This window comes from Microtus pennsylvanicus, chromosome 6 (assembly GCF_037038515.1).
Source record: "Microtus pennsylvanicus isolate mMicPen1 chromosome 6, mMicPen1.hap1, whole genome shotgun sequence".
In the NCBI taxonomy this organism is placed as follows: Eukaryota; Metazoa; Chordata; class Mammalia; order Rodentia; family Cricetidae; genus Microtus; species Microtus pennsylvanicus.
Genome location: NC_134584.1, coordinates 27,028,147 through 27,053,412, shown reverse-complemented (window position 1 = coordinate 27,053,412; position 25,266 = coordinate 27,028,147). Strand labels below are relative to the sequence as shown.

Here is a 25,266-nt window from a genome sequence, read left to right as displayed (position 1 = left end):
GTCAGACAGAGCTCTGAACTAAAGAACCTGACCCAACTGACATTAACCCACTGTTTCTAGAATGTATTTTGCTAGAGACATGTTTCTTGTCTTTCTAGATCAATTATAACACTCAAAACTATGGAAACTTTATTCACTTTTTTTTCATTTTTGGAAAAAGAAAGTTTTTGTTCCCCAGTGTTTTCCTTTTCATCTGCCTCTTGCTATATGGACTACATTTCTGTGTAGTATAGGCTTCTTGTTTATTTTCCAACCACCCAGCAGCTCAGATCCAAAATAACCACACAGAAACTGTCTTAATTAAATCACTGCTTGGCCTATTAGCTCTAGCTTTTTATCGCCTAGCTCTTACATATTAATTTAACTCTTCTCCATTAACCTGTGTATTGCCATGAGGCTTTGGCTTACCAAGTAAAGTTCTAGCGTCTGTCTCTGGTGGGTCTACATGGCCTCTCCCTGACTCAGTCTTCTTCCTCCCAGCATTCAGTTTAGTCCCCCCCCACCCTGCCTCACTCTGTTATGCCCTGCTCTGCTATAGGCTTAAAGAAATTTCTTTAGTAACCAGTGGTATTTACAGCATATAGAGAGGAATCCCACATCATTTTTGTTTACAATTTTTCCAAAATTTTCTCTTATATCAATGAGTAGCTACTGTTAAGTTTTCAGAAAATCCCATGCTTGTCAAAATGAATGATGACTCTATATTTACCTAATCACTTCTGTATGAAATGGTCTTTAAAAAATCATTTCATTAAAGGTGAGAATTTTAATCCAATTTCAACCTTTTTCTCAGTATTTAAAATGATACTTTACATTTAAAATTCTCCCAAGGTCCAGTTGAAGAGCAGAAGGAAGGAGAATATGAGCAAGGAAGTCAGGACTGCTAGGGGTTGGTCCACTCCTTGAGACACTGAGACAGTGTGCCTGATCTAGTGGGAACTCACCAAAGCCAGCTAGACCGGACTGAATGAGCATGGGATCAAACTGGACCCTCTGAATGTGGCTGACAACTGGGGCTGACTGAGAAGACAATGATAATGGCACTGGGATTTGTCTTTACTGTATGTACTGACTTTTTGGGATCCTATTCTATTTGGATGCATACCTTACTAAGCCTGGATGGAGGGGGGAAGGCCTTGTACTTCCCACAGGGCAGGGTACACTGCCCTTTCTTAGGACTGGAGGGGGAGAGGGGAGGGAGAGTGTGGGAGCAGGAGGAAAATGGGAGGCGGGGAGGAAGTGGAAATTTTGAATGGTATTATTTATAAAGCAATAAAAATAAATTTTAAAGAAAAAAACAAAATACACTTTACATAGCGATGTTTTCACAGTGACCCACTCAACTCCCAGAACACTTTGTTTTATCTGACCTTTAATAAAACAAAGATGTTTGTCTCGCTGTACCTGCTATAAGCTCATTTTTATTGATTTTGCATGGCATTTACTGAATCACTCATTTCACAGACTCATATTTCCATTGTTATGATCCTTTTATCTGTACTTTTAAAAATTTTAAGTGTTTTTAATTGATTACTGCCTCCATACATTTCCCCTTTCAAAACAAGTCATTAAAATCTGAATACTTCCTTTAGAGAGTGACAGTTCCCTTGCGGTGCACACGTGTGTATAGAAGAGATGCATGTACAGCTCAATCAGTGGTGTTAAATGCTCTCTCTGGTGGGATCCAAATTCCTGCCTGTTTCCATTGTTTGAGGAAGTTTCCTCACCCCCACCCCCAGGCAAGCCCCCTACCGCAAACAACCGCCGACCTGATTCCTGCCCCCTCCAGTTAGCTTTATCTGTTCTAACAAGTCCATCGGTGGGATCATACTTTATATGTCCATTTTTGCTTCTTTATCCATGCTTTGAGACTCTTTCACGTGTGGCTTACATTCCTCCAGCTCACTCAGGGCTGGGTAGTAATCAATAAGTGTATTCTTCCCTCTTTCTTCTTTAAGAACTTCATATACCACATTTTGATCAATTCTCCCAGGTGTACACCCTTTCCCTACTTACCCAACTTTGTTTCTTCAAAGTCTATCAGTTCCAAGTTGTGCTGCTCTTTTATTGAGGGTGGAGCCTCCCACTCAAGCATGAACATCCTACCTGAGGGCACACCCTTAAAGAAAATGGAGGGGTGGGAAAATGATGTAACTATGTTATGATCTCAAAAAAGAAATGGAGCCGGCGGTGGTGGCGCACGCCTTTAATCCCAGCACTTGGGAGGCAGAGACAGGCGGATCTCTGTGAGTTCGAGACCAGCCTGGTCTACAAGAGCTAGTTCCAGAACAGGCTCCAAAACCACAGAGAAACCCTGTCTCAAAAAACCAAAAAAAAAAAAAAGAAAGAAAGAAATGGATATTCTTGAAATGGGGATTTCCCAAAGAACTCTGATCATATGGCTTTTTTTTTTGATGAAAAATTAAGTGGTCTGAAAGTTTGTTGTACCATGGTAGAAACTTTTAGGTGGAAGGGAGGAAACTAACCGCATTCCCAGCAGCTTTTATTTGCCAACTAAACAGTTCCTCAGCTAGAGTTGAGATTCTATGCCACTTCCCCTATCCATGCTGATTTTGTCTGGCTTAAGCCTTATTGGGTCATGTGTGTACAACAGTATACTGGTATATGCCACTGTGAGTTCATATATGCTACTGCCAGGCTGTGTCCACAATTTACTCTTCCCTTGTAACCATCCACCAACTCAAGCTCTTAGTATCTTTCCACCCCGTCTTCTGCCATCAGCCTTGAGCTTTGAGAGGAGGGAGTGTGATATAAAGACGCCATTTAGCACAGAGTATTTTTCGGTCTCTTATCCTCTGTATGTTGGCCAGTTGGGGAGGAGTCTCTGTGTTCATGATCATGTACTGCACAAAAGACACCTCTCTGATGAGGTCTGAGAGATGCACTGATCTCTAAGTATAGCCATAAGTCACTCGGAGTCAGTTAACAGTATGTCCTTCAACAGAATAAGAGTGGTGTGTTCCTTCTGAGGACATATGACATGTCTAGCTATCGGTTTGTGGCCTGGATAAAAACAAGGTCAGGTATGGGTTCCATCTCGTGGAGCAGGTCTTAAATACAATCAGAGCTTGGTTACTCCCATAGTATTCATTTTGGTATTTCATAAGTGGGCACATCTTGCCAGGCAGGTTATTGTTATAGCTCTCAGGATTTACAATCGAGTGACAGTGATAATTACTTTTCTCCTGTAGGGTGCATAACACATTCTAGAATCATTAAAACTAGCCAAGAAGGCTAAAGTTTTCAAGTTGCTTCCTGCTCCATGTTCTATAACTCAAGAATGTGGCATCTCTAGTAACAGGGTCTTACTGTCATGCTCTGGAGGGGTAACTAAAACCTTTGGCAATAACCAGCAATGTTTTGGGGTACATGGGACTTCGCTGGCCAACAATAGAAGTAACCAACCCATTTCTGACACAAAGATTTTTTTTGTCAGCCTCTGGTGTCTAATAGGGAAACGCTGCCTAGCTATCGGCTATCTCTATTTAATCATTTTATATGTATATAGAGATTTAGGAATATTCTAAGGTAGTAGGTTTCCATGTGACTTTTTCAAAAGGTCTTTATTGGTATTTATCCCTCTTCTTACCCTCTCCTCTAACCTATCCCTATCCCATTTCATCCCCCTTCCATTACTGTCCTTCCCCCTGTGTACTACCATGTTCTGTATTCTTGATTTCTTGTGATGCCTCAAGTGTTCATACTTGGGGACTATTATTAATAAAATCGACTTACTATTCTTACAGTTATGTACATACTTTTATTTGACCTGGGCAACCAGCAACAGATCGAATTCTGAAGTCACAAGATGCATGTTTAATTCCCAAGTAGCAACCAAACATTGTGAACAAGATTGTGCCATTTGGCCTCTCACCAGCAGTGTCTGAGAGTTTCATCTGCATCCATTTGGTGTTCTTATCCTTCCATTCAGATGTCTTAGTAGGGACACAATGCTAACTCCTGGGATTACTGAGTCTCTTGGTTGCAAGTCTTTGTCAGCACTAAGTTATTTCTGTCACCCATTTTATGTGTCATCTATCTTGTATCCCATTTATTCCCTTTAGAGCGTATACTATTTCTGTGAGTGTCTGACTCCATTTCTTGTAGTGCCAATTTTGCTTCTTACTACCCTACATGTACATATTAAAATGACTCATTTTTCACACTTTTATGTTATTTTCAAATTTCATTTTAAGCTAGCCTTTGACTTATCCCTTGCCCTCCAAGAATACTCTTCCTGTCATCGTTCTGTCTCCTAACAGTTGCCTGACCTTCCTCACAGCAGTTTCTACATTGTTTGAAGACGAGAGACACTTTCTGATGGTCATATGAAGGCTCAGCTCTCTCGGTTGCACTTTCTCCACATCTGTGCTATTTATTTTTCATGCTTACTCATCCAGGAATGAAAAACCACTCTACTTAGATCCAATATTTGCAAACATTTATCATGTGCAGTGTGTTCTTGAACCTCCTCAGTGTGTACCAAGCCATAAGTTTTCCAGCACACAGCTGGAGGGCAGAATGACACGTTCTAGTTCAGTATCGGTTTCTAAGAGGAATGCCCACAAGGTGGCTTTCTGCATGGAGATACGATCTTCTTTTCCTCAGCCTATGCTCAAAATAGAGGACTCAAACACTCATTGTCTTGGAATACCTGATTCGTAAGACTCTTCCTCTCCCTTCCCCACCTGCCATCCTTGCCATCTGAACTTGATAGATGCCTGCCTGCTCAGTGTGCCAGTGCCCAGTTTCCTGACATTCAGATGCAAGGTTTTCTAAAGGTTACCATTTTATGTGGATTTAGAAGGGATTCTCTGCTTGAAGTGGGCCTTATTAATCAAAAGGATAGCCGGAAACTTTTTAAGAAAGAGAAGTACCATGATCTGAATTGGAGGAATCAAAAACACTTGGCTTCTTCCTCTATCCCACAGCAAAGAGTACTGATTGACTAATAATGCTGATCTTTAACTCAGAGCCATGGGTAACGTTAGCCATGACACATCTTCCAAGTTTCTGGCTATGAACTGACTGTGGAGTTTGGGTATTGTCTGGAATTTTTATTCGTTCTCCTCCCTACTCTGTGTCTTGTAAGGTAGTCAAAAATAGGGACTTTACTCCAGAAACCTAATAAATGTCTTTTTAGATCTTAACCAGTTTCCGTATCTTTATTGTTCTACATATTTCTTCCATGAATCTCGGATAGGTTCCTCATTAAAACAAGTCTAAGTCAGCATGAACAACTAACGTGCTACTTTATATACACAAATACATACTTGATAGCCTCTCAGCTTTTAGCGTTTTGATGCGCACCATTGGTATAGAAGCACCCAGCCCATTGTGAGCAGTGCTAAGATTGGTCCTGGGTTTTAGAAAGCAGACTGAGAAAACCACAAGAGCAAGGCAGTCAGCAGCTTTCCTTCAGTCTCTCTTCAGTTCGTGCTTCCAGGTTCCCGATTCTCACCCTGCCTTAACTTCCCTTCGTGGTTGGCTGTGATTGGGATACATAAGTGAAAAAAAAAAACCCTTGATTCTTCAAATCACTTTTGGTCATGGTGTTTATCACAGCAATAGAAAGCAAACTAGAATATGTATATTGTTCTCCATCTCTTGAATTTGTGTACTTTCTGTCTGCCAGCAAAGGTTTGATTCTGATTGCGTACTTTTATGATTGTAAGGAGATTATTACTCAGAGGGTCTTTGAAGAGCACCACAAAACAGCCTAAATATTAAGGATGGGTCTTTGGCACATCTCTTAGAGCAAGCATCCTGTGAACAAACACTACCGGTTATGCTATAGGAACTCCTAAAGCCTGCTTCCTCAGGAAAAGGGCCCAGGTCATCATGAGATTTAAAACATAGTTAAATGTGTGTACCCTCACCTAACTGTGTATTATTGATAGCCTAGGGTAGTTTTTAACATTTAAATCAGTTAGCAAAATCAAACACACTATAATCTTGTGTAGGGGCTGGGGCACAGATTTCACACCATCCACCTTTCAAATACACATCTCTTTTAGTAACATGGGAGCATTGCCCCACACAAGTTTCTGTGAAGCGAATATCAGCCTCCCCCATGATGATTTTTTTTCCCTTATCTCTATTACTAAATATTAGCGCAGTGTTGTTCCCTTTGGTGATGGCTATGACCCTCAAAAAGAAATCAATTTGATTTCTCAATCTTGACTTGCAACATCAAGGATACCAAAACAAAGATAAAGAACTGAGAGGGGAAAGCTCAACTACCTACCAGGATAGCAACGCTGTGCTTTTGACAAATGCTCAGAATCCCCATGCTTTCTCTCACTACAATCAGAAAACCATACTAGCAAAGTTAGTCCCATGAGCACTTTGTTTGTAGGATCTTTTTCGCTCTTCATATCAGTGTTTGATAAATTACCAGCAAAATGCATTGGGCTAACACACAGGACCTGTGTTAAAGACTCTAAACACTGGCCTTTCAGTTTATAGACTTCTGTTCTATGCTTTTTCCCACTATGAATAGGTAGAAGAATGTCAAATCCAAAATTCTGGCACAACAGAACAGGATCTATGCCGGTATATTGGTATCAGACATTCAACCTATCTTTTCCTGGCCATTAGAGAGAGCTTATATAAGCCTGGTTCCTCGTCTCTTTTCTTTCGTCTGGTGGGTCATGTTAGTTACATTCTCAGGAATATGTCTTAATGAATAAGACAGCTGCACCTCTGGCATAATCATATACTTAATTTTACCTAAGAAATTTGTTTTGGCTGCATGTTGTTAAACTCTCAAACTTCCTCGTGTGAGAATTCACCCAGTTCTCTGCAGCCTCTAGACATAGACAGTGTAATCTCTCTAAATGAACTATGCTCACACAAGGGAGAATTTGAGGCACAGTCTTGTTACTGATGCTCCTTTCAAAGCTGGATGAAAGAAATGATCAGCTCAGACCCCTTCTCCTCCCAGATGCCCTTTGGAAATGGTATCTTCTCAGGACACAGCAGAGGTTGCCATGGAGTTACAGCATGTTTTCACAGGAAGTTCAACAGTGCAGTCACTACGCAGGATGTCCTCTTTTATTGGCGGAAGGCAGATGCTCCTTTAACATTCCATTAACAGAGGAATTTCTATTGACATTTTCAGGGACACACAAAATAATTGCCACTTGAATTTCTTTCTGGGCTTTCAGAGGAGTAGAGGAATGGTCTAAGAATACACTGCATGTCTTCAGTGAGTATCAGTGTTGACATGGCATCATTGATTCGCTTTCAGAGAGAGGCTCGCACATGCTTTTCCTACAGTACAAAGCAGACATGCTCAGTGTTCTTACAAGATCTAGTGAAAACAAACTCACTTAATCTCTCAATTATTTGTAAGCAGCTGTTACCTGCCCACACAGTTTAGGACACCCTACTCGGCACAAGCAGATAAGAAGTGGTCACTCTCCACCCTCAGAATGTCACAGCCTAGTCAAGGAAGTAGGTGTACTGCAGCCATAGGCAGAAGAGAAGCAGTTAATAGGAAGACTGGAAGAACATAAGGAGGGCATTCAGCGGGAGGGGAAAGAATACACAAATGTAAAAAGGTTCTCATGTCCCTAACACTTGGGGCAGTTCGTTGCAAAGAGTCTGGTAGAAAATCGAGGACAACAGAAAATGTAGTTCAGGATCAGTTTCAGGGAGCACATAAGGCAGTGGTCAGCACTCTGGGGTCTGGGATTCAGTAAAGTCAGCCAGCAAAGGACTTTCTCCCAGGTTCCTTGGTTCAAGACCAAAGTTTTCTCATTCTTGAAAATACAGTGGGCTCCAGTAGGCCATTGGCTTCCAACAAAGGTCTCTCGATGGAAATAAAATATATAAATTACACCAAAGAAGCAATCAGTAGGGTCTCTTGCTATCTCCATACAGGTGAAGAAACTGAAACATAACGATATTAATCAACTCGTACAACATTATGCATGGAGTTAGGTGATCCCATAGAATCAGAGTTCAGGAATCTTTCACTCTGCCTACAGACTTTGCGCTTGATCCAGACGTGTTTACACAGCTGTCTGTGTGAAGAAAGCCTGCCTTCTGGAAGAGGCCTAGTAAATTGCCAAGCTTCAGGTCGTGAGAACAAGACAAACAGGGAACGCATCCCAGCCATATATCCAAATGTCCTACTCTTTGCCTGTTCCTGACTGTTTCTTAAAATTTTTGTTTTGTTTGCTTGTTTGGTGTGTGTGTGCGTGCGTGTGTGTGTATTTCAGTAAAGAGGACAGAGGAAAATATCAAATATCTTTCTGCTTCACTTTCTGCCTTACTCTCTTGAGAAGAGTATAGACAAACTTTATCGTCAATACCGCCAGGTTAACAAATAATTTCACAGAGACTTAATTATGAAAGCTTGGCCTACAGCTTAGGCTTGTCCTAAGAGATCTTATAACTTAAATTAACCTGTATCTTTTCATCTCTATTGTCTTAAGGTGATTCAGCTACCTCCACTGTGTACTGCCCATCCTCTGCCTCTCCATCTGGCTGGAGACTCCACCTCTCTTCTTCCCCGAGCTCTCTTGGTCCAGAATTCCCTGCTATACCTCTTGTTAGCTATTGGCCGTTTAGTTTTTTATTAAACAAGTGACCCTTAAACATCTTCACAAAGTGTAAAGGAATATTCCACAACAGACTTACTCTTTCACGGAACCTAAAGCTCATGGCCTTGGATAGGTTGGCTGGCGAGCATGCTCTGTGACCTGCCCCTTACAGTGTTGGTCTCATAGACAATGTCCAGTCATACTTGGATTTTGCATGGGTCTGGGACCTTGAACTCAGGATGTCATGCTTGTTCAGCAAATGCTTTATGCCACCAAGCTGTTTTTCTAACCCTCATTCATAACTATCTGATATCTAACCGCTAAAATAAAATAGCTTCAGTCTGAATGTGAAAATAATTTAGAAAGGTCATCAAAGAAAATACACAGATTTGACAGAGACCTCTGAAATTCTCCAAGGGCTTCTTTTGTATTTATTCTCATTAAAAGTTAAATTCTATATAATCTAAACAGGACATGCTTGAAAATTATTGTTTGTCTTGGTTTTATTTAAATTGTCAGGTATAAAATAAAACAAATATTGGGTTGTAGGATGAAATCAAATCAGGTCAAACAGGTTCTGTTCATGTTTTACTATATCCATTGATGTTAATAGCATCTAAATAAGCCTTGGATACATCTTTCTGTTTTATGTAACGGTAGGGTTAGAGTATCATTTTCCTTAGATATACCAATGTTAAGTTTACTCTTACAACATAGCTCATAGGAGGTGGTTTTCAAGCCACCTATGTTTGGGGCTGTCTAGAGTACTGAAATTGCTTATTAAAAATCAATATGTCTTAGAAGTTTAGCATCAAAAATTATGGGGGTCTCAGGGAGAAATGACACCAGCATGAGAAACAGAACAGCAGGCATTACCACAGCAACAGAAATCTGGCAGCCTTAAAAAGCAAAATAATTAATACACTGTAACTAACTCCTATGCAAGGAGATTGCCTTAATTATCCCCAGAACCATCCAGGCAGAATGTGGAGAGCTCGGGGAGTGTGGTGCTAAAAACAGACTAGAGGTATGCTATTTGAGGCTGCTCCAGAGTGACCCTGAAGGTTCCTCCATGACTAAAGCATGACTTGCAGCAACGTGCACAAAGGTCTTAATATTTCCTAGTCACTCACTCACTCGTTCCATTTGAAGAGGGATGTTCAGTTTCCTCTGAGGAGGTAATTGTCATCTTCCTGTTCAGTTTTGTGTCTTTGAAGTTAAGATATATATTGAATATATGAGGAGTCACGGAGCAAACAAGATTAGCAGCATTTGATCCATCCCACACTGTCTAAAAGATAGGATTGGAGATGCATTCCAGTGTACAAATGAAGTATCTCTATGATCATGTTCTATGTAAAAAACTGGAATCCAGGGTCTCTCCATATATTTCCTGTCCCTGGTGCTGGTTGGCATAGGCCCTTCTGAGGTCTTTCTTGTTATAAGTGAACAGTTTGGTTCCATTTTAATCAAAATAAAAAGCCAGTATTAAGCAGGTCATCACACAATATGTGCCCTTCTACAGAAAAACTCTTTCCCTTGTTTACTCCACAATACATTCCTCTTCCTCCAAGAACCCCTTCCCTCACACATAGATTGTAGTCAAGAAGCATGTTAAAGCAAGTAGTTCTATGAGAAAACACCAAGTCTCTTAGCTTCCAGCAAACTAAAGCTCTGTACAATGTATACTTGATGGGGCAACTACTGACAGTGTCCCAACAACAGGACAAGTTCCAAAAAATGCCATGGCACCAGCACTAACGTGATAGAAGCAACAAGATAAATGCAGGTGGATGACGAGGAACGCCTTCATTCTGTAAATCAAGTCCTGTCTGAGTCAAGTGACAATTCCTCCAAGACATTTGCAAAATGAGTCTTGATCTCATTGCCCAAGGGAGGCAGCTGTGTAATGTGTGGTGGCTGTTAAACTGCAGGGAGAAATGTTTGTGATCTTACTGCAATGTCAAGAAGCGAGATGATAGGCGCCCTAGACACTATTAGAATGTCCTAAAGAGATCTGAGTTCCTTCCCTACTTGACCATAGTTGTAGCTGAGAAATTCCCATCTTTCTGGTCTTTGGCTTCCTTTGTATGTTACACTCAAAGGATAACTACATATTTTTCAATTGAATGATTTTTTGAGAGATTCAGGCATGCCCTCCTATGTCAACAATTTCCCAAAGATCTGTCTTCTTAGAATCACAAATGTTCCCCTCTCGGCACACACTAAATCAAATAAACTCACTCACTAGAACCTGTCTGTTTGGCAAACCAGCCAGGGCTTTATCACTCTGCATAAAGCCGCATTTGTGGTACTCACAAGACTCTCTTTTGACTCAGACAGAAACACATCTATTCCTACCATTCCTTTTTCCTTTCAAAACCAAGATATACCACTAGAGTTGCCTGTGCCAGTTCTGGTACGAACTCCACTTTTTTCCAGTCATGGTGGTGCACACCCATAATTCTAGCATTCAGGAAGTTGAGAAAGAGTGTCAGAGGATCATGGCCAATCTGGACTGTATAAAAAGACCTTGTCTCAAACTCGTAATAATAATAAAGAAACAATTCCAACATTTTTCTTGTCCAGCTGATCATCACTCCCTAATGCCTTCACGTCACTCCTTGCTCAGAATGCGGGCTCAGCTCAAATGGTGTCACTGAAGTGAACAGTTGAGCTCTTAGCTTTCTATATATTATGCAGCTTTGCTGAAACATAAAACACGGATGGAAAGCTTCAGGCATTCTTCCAAGATAGAAGCCTCTTTAGCAAACACCTCCTTGTCAAAGCATAGACGTCAATGTCTCCAGTGTGGAGAATTTTTTTCTTATACCCATACACACGGCCTCTTCTTTGTGGTGTACTTCCAGGGATCGCTTCACTTATTCCATTCTCACAGTAACCAGGGGAGGTGAATGTTACTATGACCTCATTTTTCCAATATGAAGCATCTAAAGTAAGGCAATAAAGTGATGTGGGGACTGTCACATGGCTGCACAGTAAAAGACCAGAGTTTGGCTCTTTTACCCCAAGAGATGCCATGGTCAATACCCCTCTAGCCATTGGCTTACCAGTTCCATGAAGGGAGGAGCTCAAGTCTGCAAGTGAATGCCAACAGAAATAAAGCATGGCGAAATTGTTGGCATTAATACGAAAACTGCTTTCTAGTGTCCCAACAACCTTGAATCTATGCTCCAAAACTCTGCGTCCCTTACAATGTCCTCAGCCTGCTAACTAGTGTACTTAAGAAAAGTAATAAATTATTTATTTTAAAAAAATTAATAAAATTAGGGAAAACAATTTTAAGATTGTATCATTTCCTTGCAGTACAAGAACTAACTTGGGGGGCCTAGAAAGATTACCTGGCATTTTAAGAACACTTGCTCCTCTCTCAGAGGACCCAGGTTCAGTTCTCATCAGCCACATCAAGAGGGATCACAGCCTCTTTAATTCTGCCTTCAGGGTATCCTGGGTTCTTTTCTAGCCCTGATGGATACCCACATGGACATGACATATACAAACATATATGCTCGCATGTAGTGGTTTTAGTGAGAATAGCTCCCAAAGGCTCATACGTTTGAATGCTTAGTCCCCATTAGGTGGAACTGTTTAGGGAAGCTTAGGTGGTGAGGCCTAATTGGAGGAGATGTGGCCTTGTTGGAGGATGTGTGTCACTGGGATTTTGAAATTTTAAAAGCCTATTCCGGGCCCAATCTCACTCTTTTTCTGCCTCCTGCCTATGGATCAGGATGTAAGGTCTCTAAGTTCTAGCATTTTCTGTATTCTAGATACCATCCTTTCTAGCAGCTTTTTATGCAGTATCATTAATTTGAATATTATTTTATTATGCTCATTGAAAGAAGAAAGGAGTACTGCTCCAGTACCATGCTTGCTTGCCTTTCCCAATCTTCCCACCATCATGGTCTTGTTTGAACTAACCTTCTGAAACTGAAGCAAGCTCCCAACTAATTTTTTTCCTTTTATAAGTTGTCTTGGCCATGGTATTTCATCACAACAATAGAAAAGTAACTAATATACCAAGCACACACATAGATACAAATAAATCCTAAAATATACAGCATAAGTAAGCCAACAATGGGGGTACATATAATTTCAGCACTCCAGAGGTAGAGGCAGAGAGATAGCAAGTTTGAGTCCATCATGGGCTATTCAGAAATATTCTCTCCTAAAAAAAGAAAAGGACAAAGGCAGGAAGGCAAGAAGGTAGGAAAGAAGGAAAGGAGGGAAAGGGAAGGAAGGAGGAAGGGAAGAAGAGAGGGAGGAAGGGAAGAAGGGAAGGGAAGAAGGGAAGGGAAGGGAAGAAGAGAAAAAAGAGCAAATGCCCAGACTCACTAAGTAAAATTAGGGTGCTCTTATAAACAGTATATTTTTGTGGATCCTCTTTTTCATTACTGGGAAAAGCTATGTCACTCAAGAAACCAGGTAGAGTCTACGACCTAAAGGATTCTATATTCTGAGAACAACAAGCAACCTTACTTCACCACAAAGCAGAAAGATAATGGATTCTGGGGAAGCCAGAGATCCAGGTGGAATTTAGTAATTCTTCTGTCTGTGGTCATGGGTTAGATACATGGGATGATGGTGTTAAAGATATTATTTAAAAGTCCTGTGATAGTCCTATGAGATCGTTTTAATCCTCCACTTAACAAAAACAGAGTAGGGTGCTCTGGCAGACATGCCTAGGCCCCAGAGCTGACAGGTACCCACTGGTCTTCCTGTTCCTCCCTCCATCCTTGCTGCCTACACAAGCCCCTTCAAGGTGCTCACCCTTGCCCAGTGCCGCCTTTATCTTGTCTACCTTCAGAGCTCGCCAGGACTTGGAGGACTCTGGCCATCCAGAAAAATATCTTCTTTTCTAAAATTTACTCACATTTTTGGGCAAAAATGTGACAGCCTCAATGTTTATTTTAAAGCCTGGGTTCCTTCAATGCTTATTCATTCTTGTGTATGTGTTTGTTTGCAACGATGGTTGCCACTTTTTTGTTCATTTTGAGGCTTTGGGTGTGAGTGTGTAATTTATTGGAGGTGGAGGAACAGCAAAGTGTTGCAGGGATTGAAAAGCACAGAATATTAATTTTCAGTCTCTTTGGCAGATTTGTAATTGTTCTGTTTGGAGATTTCAAGATAGGTAATATGCTTATTGTGCTATCCTATAGTGACTATATTTTAGAAAGCCATAATGAGTAAAATGTAAAACAAGAGAGTCTATTTTCCTGCTTTTGAAGGCAAGTTTATTTCCCCTAAATTTCCTCTTCTTTAAGGTTAATTTATGGCTATCAAATAGTACCTTGAAAGTGTTCCTCTCATAACCACGTGAGATAATGAGGGTCATTTCTATGCCCAGATAGATGGGACCATGAAGTAAAACATCACAGCTGTTCCTCTCAAGAGTCAACTCTCAAACAGTAGTTGACTTCCAACCAAATGTTTTATCTCTTTCACAATCATAACCACTTGCACACACTTATCTGAAACTGAAAATGTCCCACATTTTCACATAGCCTGGATGGGGCAGTCAGCACAAACTCCACCATCAGGCAGCTGCTGTTTTCTTCTTTAGCATCTCCTAATGCTCAAGGAAAGCCATTGCCTGGAGGTGTAGCAAAGCCTCTGCTAACCTCTTATGATGGTGGATGGGCAGCTCAGAGCACCATTTCTATGTATTGCCTTTCCCTTTCTCCAAGCAAGAACCTCTTGCCGAGCTCTCCCTGTGGCCATCTCCAGAGAGGCTGAAGTCTGGTCTGTCAGAGGAATTGGTGGCTGGGGCAGAAAACAACTGTTCAGCCCCTCTGATCTTAGCTGCTCCCTGTTTGTTGATGGGAGGGGTGACTGTCTCATAGAGATGACCAGCTGGCTATGGGGAGCTCACAAGCTTCTTGTCATCAGCAGATCACTGTAGTCCACAGAGCACTCCTAGAACATCTTGAGATGGGCACCTGACACCCTGTCAATGCAGCAAGCATATCTCCAAGGGCCACGTTTATGATACAAACCAGGGAGCCTTCTAGTCTGTAGTGGTACAAAAAGGACAAGGAGGGGAGTAAAAGGAGAATAAAGACCAAGCAGAAAGGAATTTAATGGAAACAAAACAGGAAACCAAAAAATACTCCTTTCAGAGACAAAATATTTTCTGTTTGGAGGTCTGGTGTCTCCTCCTTAACCACACCTAACAAACACATTAAATGGGTCTGTTGACTAAATAGCAAAGATAAGGTGATTAGGATCATAAATTTATGATTTCACATCTGAAGAAAGAGAGAAGATTCTGGAAGAAGAGTCTTGTAAGACTCATGCAGATGTTCGCCTTTTGTCCATGCCAAGGAAAACCATCATGGCTGTCCTACACAGAGGAACTTGGAACAGGAATAGTGTTGTTTCATGGAGTCAAGGGCACCATATAGCAAAGCATCCTGTTTGTTTACTTTGGCAAGCACAAGATGACTTTACTAAATGATATCTGAAAGGCCCAAGGTCAGCTTTGCTAGCGTCAGAAAAGGGCATCCTCTGAGGGCAGAGAAAGAGAGGGGGGCTTCTTTAATGTCTTTTTGCTCAACCCTTCCATTCAAAGGCCTCTGAGGCTCTTCAAGAGAACTGGCTTCAGCAACAGCGTTAACAGCTTGCTGCCAGGATCATCTTCATCATCAGTGAATAAGGAGGGAGGTTAAAGGGTATTGTAAGCGGTGTGAAAAGTGGGTTAAATAGAGAATCAGCCCCACTGGCCTTTACTGTATGGGCATGCAGTAGAAGTAGGCTTTCCCTAGATGCAAACTGACTGTTGCCCTTATGCTTGCCAGGTTTGTTACTCAAGTCATTACCTGTCCTAGGAATGCCTCAGCTCTGTTGGCCCTGTGCTCCAGTTCACAGACTTACTAAGTCCTGTGCTCTGGGTGACTGGTGGGTAAGCTTCCCTGAGGGAACAAGTCTGAGCCTCAGGCCTGGGCGGGCTCTCCTGCAGGTAGCACCAAGGTTGGCTGCCTTATCTTTAGCTCCCCCCAATATTAGACCCATAGGTGCTTCTTTCCGGGAATCAGCGGGTGGGAACCGGAGACAGGATTGAACGATTGCAGAAGTGAGGGGGACATTGAGCTGAGTCACTAATTCACTGGAACCCTAATTAAAGACTCATTCCCAGATGAAAGCAATGGGGCTAATACAGAAAGCATCCCAAAAGAGAGGAGTTGACCATGGTATTAATATTTAGTGATAGGAAAAGGAAACAAACAAACCAAATTCCAAAAACAAAGATTAGAGTTTCAAATGCTTCCAATAAGCCTGTGCGCCTCAGGGAAGGCCCAGCCTCCCCTCCTCAGCTCCTTGTGACTTTTGACTGCTTGTCATAGTGTCCATTCTTAGACTCACACTATATGGAAATAAAATAAAACAAGGCATCCAGGCCAGAAGCAAGTGGTTTCTAAAACCTACACCTCTGTAGCATTTAAAAGGACATGCATGCCCCGACTTTATGTTACAATCCTAAATCATGACATAGTGTCAGCTTTAGGAGACTGCCTAAATGAAATAAGATTTTATTTTGTGAGTGAGACTAATGTCCTCATAAAAGGGCTCCGGAAAATTCTTTTATTGCTGCCTCCAAAGGATACAAGAAGCCAGTAGGCTGCAACCCAGCAGAGAACCCTGGGGATGGCGTTTTCTAGAGATGATTCAGGCCCTGCTTTGGCTTACTGAGAGCCAGGCTGCTCCCTGCCCATATTTGCTTGCCTTCTCTTCCTTTAGTAGAAACAAATGTTTTCTCCCATGTGTGACTCCTCTGTCACCAGGAACAACATGGCATGGCCAAACCAGTTTCACATTTCAATGCAAATTTCTAATAGCTTCCAATGAGGGTAGCCAAGGGAAACACCACACAGGGAAGAACGGGATTTCTCTCACATGTTACTGAAAACAGCACCTGTTGGATGGCCAGAACCACGAACAGTCAAAACATACTGGGCATGCATACTCTGGCTAACAAAACTCAGCTGAGTTCTTTCTTGTGTTTCTTTCAATAAACCAATGTGGGTATTTATACCCTTAAAACCCACATGTCTGCCTGAGAGCTAAGAAGGGTTAGCAGGCCTCGGCATCCTCTCCTAGAGGAAGTGGTGGAAGCAAAGATTCTGTCCTTCACAGTGCCATCTCTACCCTCACCCTGACTCAGTCACGATAATCCTCAAGGTGACTAGAGGAAAAGGAGGGGCTGGTGACCGCCCAGAAAAGAGTTTGGCATAAGCAGCTTGAGGGAGGTTATTGTGATGTGCAGTATTTGTTCTCTGTGCTAATTCAACTCCTACCCAAGCAGTGCTGAGTGCTGGAGAGACAGCAATGAGTGGCAAAACTGTGCAAAGCCCGGAGTTTGGTGAGCCCAGAGCGAGGACCACCACCAGTAAGGGCTGTCTGCTCAGGAAAGATGACGGTGTCCCTTGGTCCCACTCAGCCTCCCGGGATGGGTGGTGGAGAGACTACTTGCAGGTTTCTCTGGTGCAGGAAAGAAGTGATGTGGGCGAAGCTGAGGGAGCATGGGACGGCTTCTGTTCGGGGAAACCTGTCTTTGATGAATTCCTTCGGGAAAACGCAAAATGTTACTCTTACAGAACCGCCTTCCTCAGTGTGAGTCTGGGCAGGCAGGCAGCGCGAGCATCAAATCCGGCAGAATGGCAGGACCGTTTTCTAAAGTCCTTTTCATGTCCTCTTCATGTTCTGCTTCCCTCTGGTCTCCTTTCCTCTTCTTTCCGTATCGCTGCCGTGTCTCTACCCAGGAAACCCAGTGTCTCCTCAAGGCTGGCAGCGCTAAGCTCAACTTCTCAGCTGTGTCTTGGTGGAGTCCAAGTCCCTGGTAGGCTGGCTGAGTATGGGAGTGAAATGGCGTGCTCTCTTGGTGTTTATTTATCAAATCCTGTGATCCATAGGCCCTAGTGGACTGCTCTTCCCAGGAACTTTTTCTTGGTCTGTTTTTATTTCTCAGTTAGCATACAAAATGTTTCAGAACGATATTCTCATATCTCTCAATAAGAACATTTTACATTGCTTAAATTTACCCCGTTAGCCCCTCTTGTCCCACTTCACCCTTCCACTAATCTTCTTCCTCACAAACAACTCTCCTTCTGTTTTCATGTTGTATATATGTATGCACACACGTACACACATACAAACACACACACAAGCACACCCATATAAAAAACATGTATAAATCTAGATTACATATGAGAGACAAGTCGGTCTTTTTCTGACATAGGCCCCTTTTACCTTTATGTCTTTAAAATGTTCTTTTCCTATTGGGAAGGGGAGGACATGCATGTGTGACCGTGTGCATATGAAGGCCAGGTGCCCACACTCCAGAGTTAATTCTCTCCTGCCACCCTGTGGGATCCAGGGATCAAACCCAGGTCAACAAGTCTATGGCAAAGGGCCTCCACCTACCGAGCCATTTCATCAGCCCAACTCTTTGTTTTCACTTCTTGATTCTGCATGTGAGAAAAAAAAATGCTGTTTTTCTCTTTCCCGATCTGGCTTATCTGGTTTATTTGTCTTTCTGGTTGCATCTATTTTCCTGAAGGTGCCATTTCACCCCTTACATCTGAATACACCTCTGCTATGTCTGTGTATCACATTTGCTTTATCCAGCATCTGCTGATAAGCTCTCATGTCGGTGCAGTCTCTTTATTACTGCAAATGGTGCTACAAGAAACGGGTCTGGTGCTAGGTTAGCTGTAGTAATAAGGGCGGCGGGGCTGCGTCCCCAGCACCCCGGCTGCCTGGCTAGCTTATGCCCGAAATAACAACAAACTGTATTCATTTAATCACTGCTTGGCCCATTCTGCTCTAGCCCTTACTGGCTAATTCTGATATCCCAATCAACCCATCTCTAATAATCTGTGTAGCTCCGGTCTTACTGGGAAAGATTCAGCATGTCTGACCTGGCGGCTTGCTTCATCGTGTGCGTCTGCCTGGGAGAGCGGAGCATGTCCTCTCTTCTGAGGCATCTGCTCCCAAGAGGAGAGCTGTGGAGTCTGACCTCACTTCCTCTTCCTCCCAGCACTCCGTTCTGTTTACTCCACCTACCTATGTTCTAACCAATAAAATGGGCCAAGGCAGTTCCTTTATTAGCCAATGACCTTCCTCCATCAGTTAGCAATCACAATCTTTATTAGTGCTCGCCCACCTGTCCTCTGGGACCTACCACCTGGCTGTCAAGAGAAGGATGAATGGATTCGGATAGCTGATTTCACCGTCTAGCAGTTACAATAGGAGTGTGTTACATGTTTGTTACTAAATTCTGTTGTCAAAGTAATTAAAATCAATACGTTCAAGCAAAAAAAAAAAAAAAGAAACGGGTCTGATGTGCTGCCCTGGGTTTCTTCAGGGATGTCCCGAGGAATGGCACAACCAAATCACAGGACCATTCTACTTTTCATGCTTGATGAACCTCCATGCTGACTTCCATGTGGCTACCCTGACTTCTAAATGGCTACACTGACTTCAGGCTACACTGACTTCCACAAGGCTACACTGACTTCCACACGGCTACACTGACTTCAGGCTACACTGACTTCCACAAGGCTACACTGACTTCCACACGGCTACACTGACTTCCACACGGCTACACTGACTTCCACAAGGCTACACTGACTTCCACACGGCTACACTGACTTCCACACGGCTACACTGACTTCCACAAGGCTACACTGACTTCCACACGGCTACACTGACTTCCACAAGGCTACACTGACTTCCACACGGCTACACTGACTTCCACACGGCTACACTGACTTCCACAAGGCTACACTGACTTCCACACGGCTACACTGACTTCCACAAGGCTACACTGACTTCCACAAGGCTACACTGACTTCCACACGGCTACACTGACTTCCACAAGGCTACACTGACTTCCACACGGCTACACTGACTTCCACAAGGCTACACTGACTTCCACAAGGCTACACTGACTTCCACACGGCTACACTGACTTCCACACGGCTACACTGACTTCCACAAGGCTACACTGACTTCCACAAGGCTACACTGACTTCCACACGGCTACACTGACTTCCACAAGGCTACACTGACTTCAGGCTACACTGACTTCCACACGGCTACACTGACTTCAGGCTACACTGACTTCCACAAGGCTACACTGACTTCCACACGGCTACACTGACTTCTACATGGCTACGCTGGTTTACATTTCCACTAGAAGAGTATAAGCATCTCTTTTTTTCCACACATCTTCTCCAGCATTTACTGTTGCTTGTTTTTAGACATTATGGATAGGCTGGGATAGAATCTCAGTTTTGTTTGTCACTGTTTTGTGGGTTGGTTGGTGGGTCTGTTGATTTGAGAAAGGGTCTTATTCTCTAGCCCAGATGGCTTTGTTCTCAATATGTAGACTGTAAACCAGGCTGGCTTCAAACTCTCACCCACCTTCCTGCTTGTTCCTCTTCATTATTGTGATCACACATGTCAGCCAGCTTACCTGGCTCCAAGACAGCTTTTTTAAGCCACTTTTAGATTTATTTATTTTGATGTATATGAGTGTTTGCCTCGATGTATGTACGCGTGTGTGTCATATATGTGCCTGATACTTGCGAGGTCAAAGTGTATCAAATCTTTTGAAAATGAAGTTACAGATGGTTGTGAGCCGACCATGTCGATGCTGAAAATTAAACCTGACTCTTCTGGAAGAACATGTGTGCTCATAGCTGCAAAGCCATCTCTCCAGCCTCAATGTAGTTTTAATTTGCATTTTCCCTATAGCTAAGGATGTTGAACAGGTTTGTTATGTATTTATTGGCTATTTTACTTCTTTTGAGAAGTGTCTTCTTAATTCATTTGTCCATTCATGGATTGGACAATTTGAGGGAGGTTGTTAACATTTTTTGAATTCTTTACATATTCTAGATGTATAAAGATTTATAACTAGTAAGGTTTTCTTTCCCCCAAAGATCCTGAAAATCAACACGTTCCCCCAAGATTCACTGTTTTGCTTAAAGCCTCTTAAAAACTAAGGTCTTTCCTCCCTCCTCTACTGCCAAACGCAGCAGACACACGCGAGCAAGCTTTCATTGAACCACAAGCTCAAGTCCAGGGAAGTCTCTGAAACAAAAAGTTTCCTCCTGGTTTTCGTTAAGGGAAGAATGTTCTGTGTTCACTGTCCTCATAAGTGAGGGCTGATAACAATCCTCCCTACCTCACTATGCAAGTCAATCATTAACAACTGGGTTGCAAGGGATAAAACACTAGAGCTACAATTCTCTTTCCTTGCTGTGGGAAGCGCCGAGGATAGTGGCACTTGCCTGTAAGTCTCATAACCAATACGTAGCAGGCAGCAATGAAGCATGAAAGAGAGGTGACAGAACAGAAGAGGATCACAGGTAAGGAATGGGGATGGGGAGGGGGCGTCATTTTCTGTACCTCTATCCATTCTGATTCTTTCTTCTCACCTTTCCAGTCGGGGGGCGGGCTAGGTGTGAAGAGGGGCAAGGTGTGATTAGAGCATCCGTGGTAGGAAAGGGTGTCTCTGGACTGATCTGTGTTTTCACAAGAGATGGGTACTATAACCACTTGTTAATTTACGACACTAACAAGCCAAGATGCATCTAACTGCTTCAAGACTCAGAGTTCCAGAGGGAAAATGTACGTCAGGTGCAAGAGCAAAGATCAGTGCAGCAGCACGCTGGTCATGTGACAGCCCAGTCCTTAGGGAAGGTAAAGATGGATTAGTGTGGGCTGGGGAACAACTCCAGATTTTACTCAAAGGAAAGAGAAGTTAAATGTTATTCTAAAAGAGCTGCTGCAAACTGCCCAAGGGACGTCTGGGTGAGTTACACTTCTCTCTTTCTCCCCCCCCCCCCGGACAGATTTTGGGTTCTTTTCTCAGAAAGCTTCCGTATACCCACTCCCCCTTTCCCCAGCTTTTCCGTTATTAGCATCTGGCCCTGTGTGGCAAAGTTAACGATGGTGAGCCGACATTCACATACCACCATTAGCGTTATTTACTTTGGGGCTGATCGTTTGTTTCAGACATGTATAGGTTTTAACAAATGCATAGTGACCCATCATTGGCCCGTACAAAATAGTTTTATAGTCCTGAAAGACCCATCTTTCACCTTGTCCTTTTTCCATGTCCCCCTCCCAAACCCCTAACAACCACTGATCATTCACCCTGATTCCACGACTTTACCTTATCTACAATGTCACGTGGTTGGAATTCAGCAGAATGTGGCCTTTTCAGACTGCTTTCTTTGACTCAGTAAAATGCTTTTAAGTTTTCTGAGGCTTTGTGTGGCTAAATGGTGCATCCCTCTTTTACAATGAGTAACAGACTATTGCGTGGATAAACTACATCAAATTTATCTATTTGGGCAAATGTTTTAGCACGGTAAAAGGTAGAAACATGGAAAGGGTGAATTAGAGAGAAAGCGGCAGGAATATAGGCATATGGAAGGGAGAAAAACAGAGACTTTTAGAAAGGAGAAAAACCAGCTAGAGGTATGAGCATAGATGTGTAAGCGCAATAAAGAGGACTCTGGCCAATGGTCATGAGTGGAGCTAGCTCCTCAATATTTCTGCCGGCCCTTGTCTAGTCTTACAGAGAAGGAGCCATGTTACCATAAACGTGAGAGCCCAGCACATCGTAGGCACCCCATAATATTTACTAAACCAACTGAACCTCCAAGGCTTTTTTTTCTAAAAAAGAAGATTCTCCCAGATACCAACTCAATGGCTCAGAAGCCATAAGCAAGCCATCTCAGACAAGATGAAGCTGCTTGGTCAGATGGGCCTTTGCATGCCCTGCGACAAGAAAATACTCTCTTGCTAGCCCTTGACCTTGGCTTATGAAATTCATAAATATAACCAAAGAACTCATGTTTCAATCTAATCACAAGGCAGCAGAAATACCCCCTCCCCCAAACAACTGCCATGGTACTAGAAAAAAAATGACTTTGAAAGGAGGATGAGCCAGCTGTGTGTTTCAAGTGTTTACTGCATTCTAGAGGAGAAAACAGCCAGGCAACAATATCAGTAGCCCACATACAATGATGTAGGACTGCACCCCACTGTATTCTCGGGGAGAGAACAGCCAGGCAACAATATCAGTAGCCCACATACAATGATGTAGGACACCATCTCACTGTATTCGAGAGGAGAGGACAGCCAGGCAACAATATCAGTAGCCCACATACAATCATGTAGGACTGCACTCCAGTCTGAGGGATTGATGCTTACAATATGGCAGGAGTGGGTGGACTCTCCAGGGAAATGGACGAGTCGGCTGGGACTTGTAGGTCCCATAGACACCCACAAGTGACAATTTGCTGACTCAGTGCTGCTACGATGCAAAAGAGCTTATCACTCAGACCAGTGTGTTGGTTAAAAATCATCAATTGCTTAAAATTAGGTTCTCTGCCAGATCATTGGTATTCCTTGATATTCATATTCCTTTCCTACTGGATGATGAAATTGGTGAATGGGCCAGGTAAGAAAGTCACTTGACTTACACAGTCGCCATAGGCTAGAGAACACTTGAGGATTTTCTGCCCAAGAGACTGAATCTGAGAGCTTCTTCACCCAAAGGTTGTTCTGTAAAGTGGAGCTCATCCACGGACTTAACAGCTTGTTTCTTGTGTCCATTTAAGCCTGTATAACAACAGGGCTTGACTATCACTGTAGACAGTTAATAACGGATGGTGGAACTGGCAGCACTGGAGTAGGCAAGGAGTAGCTAGCTCTCTATCCCACTCAAAGATTCTGACTGGGGATCCTCGAAGGATGTCTATGGATGGGAAAGGAACCCTACACTGATTCTGAGGGTCCACTTGCTCACCTAGAGTTCTTCAAACCATAGGGCAGTAGAAGCAGCCCAAGCAACTTCCACATAACCAGAAATGAGCAGCAGAGAATCAGACTCAGATCCCAGAACAGCATCAGCACAGAAGCAGCTGCTTCTCCTCCACCCGTTTCTGCTGTGGCTGGCTACTCTGCAGAGCATCTCCTGTACATGGGGTCCTGAGACAAGGGCAGAGCCTCCTCCCTTGAGTTTGCAGTCCCTAGACTGGACTGCAGCTCAGCGATAAGGCAAAGCACTGTGCTCTCTCCAGAACCTGGGAGAAGTCTATACCTCTGATGATTTTTAATTCTGTGAGAAACATGTATCTGTATCACGAGACACTGTTTTCAAGGTGCTAATGAAACAGAACAGCCAATTTATTTTCTTGCTCATTTGCATTTACTTCTACATCTAGGAAGGACTAGCCATGAAAATTTAGGGCCAAGTCCAGCATTTGGTAGTAGCGGGGAGGAAGAGAAGGCAGGGTTCTGTGTCCTGGGCATGTGACTTATTTACCACCTGAATTCTCTCCTTGGTCTTCTCATCGACACTTTCCCCATGACTTTGAACCATTCCTAGACTTCACTCCTTGGATCCCATTCCATGTCCTCCTTTCCAGCCCACTTGTTATTACTCAGTCCCGTAGACACTGTACCCCATTTATGTATCTTCCTATTTCGAAAGGAAAACTACAGTGTAGGGCTCGGGGTTTCCTATGGAAGGCAGACAGGATGAGAAGAGGAGCAGATAAGGCCAAGAATGACAAGAGATGGATACTCTCTTTTTGACTCATTTTTAGGGGCATTAAAGCACAGGCCCTCAGACAGGAAGCAGTACGATGCCCTCCTTGTTTATGAAGTTAAACTATGGGCCACTATGTTCTCTCCACATATGTTAATCAAACACCAATTATATAACAGGATAGTCCTTGGAATCACATAGGTGGATGAGATAGTCCTTGTCCCCCAAAAGCTAGAAGAGGAGATTACCCATAAGCCAATAATGATGGCAAAAAAAAATGTGATGGACTGGGACCACATCACAAAAAAGAGGGATGAGTTCTGGTCAAGAGGTCCTGGGACCAAACTGTGATAAATGATGGAGCTCCTCAAGACCAAACTGAAAGATGAAGCTAAGAGAAGGGTGTCTGTGGGCAGCATGATCATGGCAAGAGATCATGGTAAGCTCCAGAGAACAAAGTCATTGGGGAAATGGGAGGAGCAGGAAGACTACAGTCTGGGCAATGGAGCATGCGATGTTTGGCCTGGGGAGAAGTGGGGCCTGGACAGAAAGGCATGGCCAGCCCTCCAGATAGATGTAGGCCATGCAAGAAGAATTAGCCTAAGGAAACCATCAGAGCATTGCAGATAGAAGAGATGCGTAGGGAGGTTTGCATTTGCAGAAGGAAAGATCTGGCTGGAATATGGAGAATAGTTCAAAATGGACAAGAGGAGAAATGTGGAAAATACGTGGGAGGCTGTTGAAAAGAAGCATCTTGGAAGCAGTGTTCCTAGGATGAAATCTCTCTCTATGCCTGTCACTGTGGGGTTCCTGATGGAGGGTGAGAAAGACTCTCTAGAAAGAGGTCATTAATCACATCACATCTGTGGTATCAGTGACTCCCACGGCTTTGTTTTACAGTGATCTTTATGTAACATGACTATAATGTAAATATCCTTCCAGACAAGGGCTAGCCTCTCTCAGCATCTGTCGATCACTAGACTCAGAGACATAGTTACCTAGCATTTCCTCGCTGCCTCTTCTAAGGGAAATTTTCTTTCTGATTACGAGTAGACACACAATTACCTTGATGCTTGTTCTAGCACGGGAGATGAGAATAACTAC

General features: G+C 43.0%; 1 protein-coding gene across 5 annotated transcripts in view; it reads left to right on the top strand.

Annotated features, from left to right (window-relative positions):
- Prlr (prolactin receptor) overlaps nucleotides 1–25,266 on the top strand; it is a 167,481-nt gene that overhangs the window by 20,377 nt on the left and 121,838 nt on the right. The window lies entirely within an intron of this gene.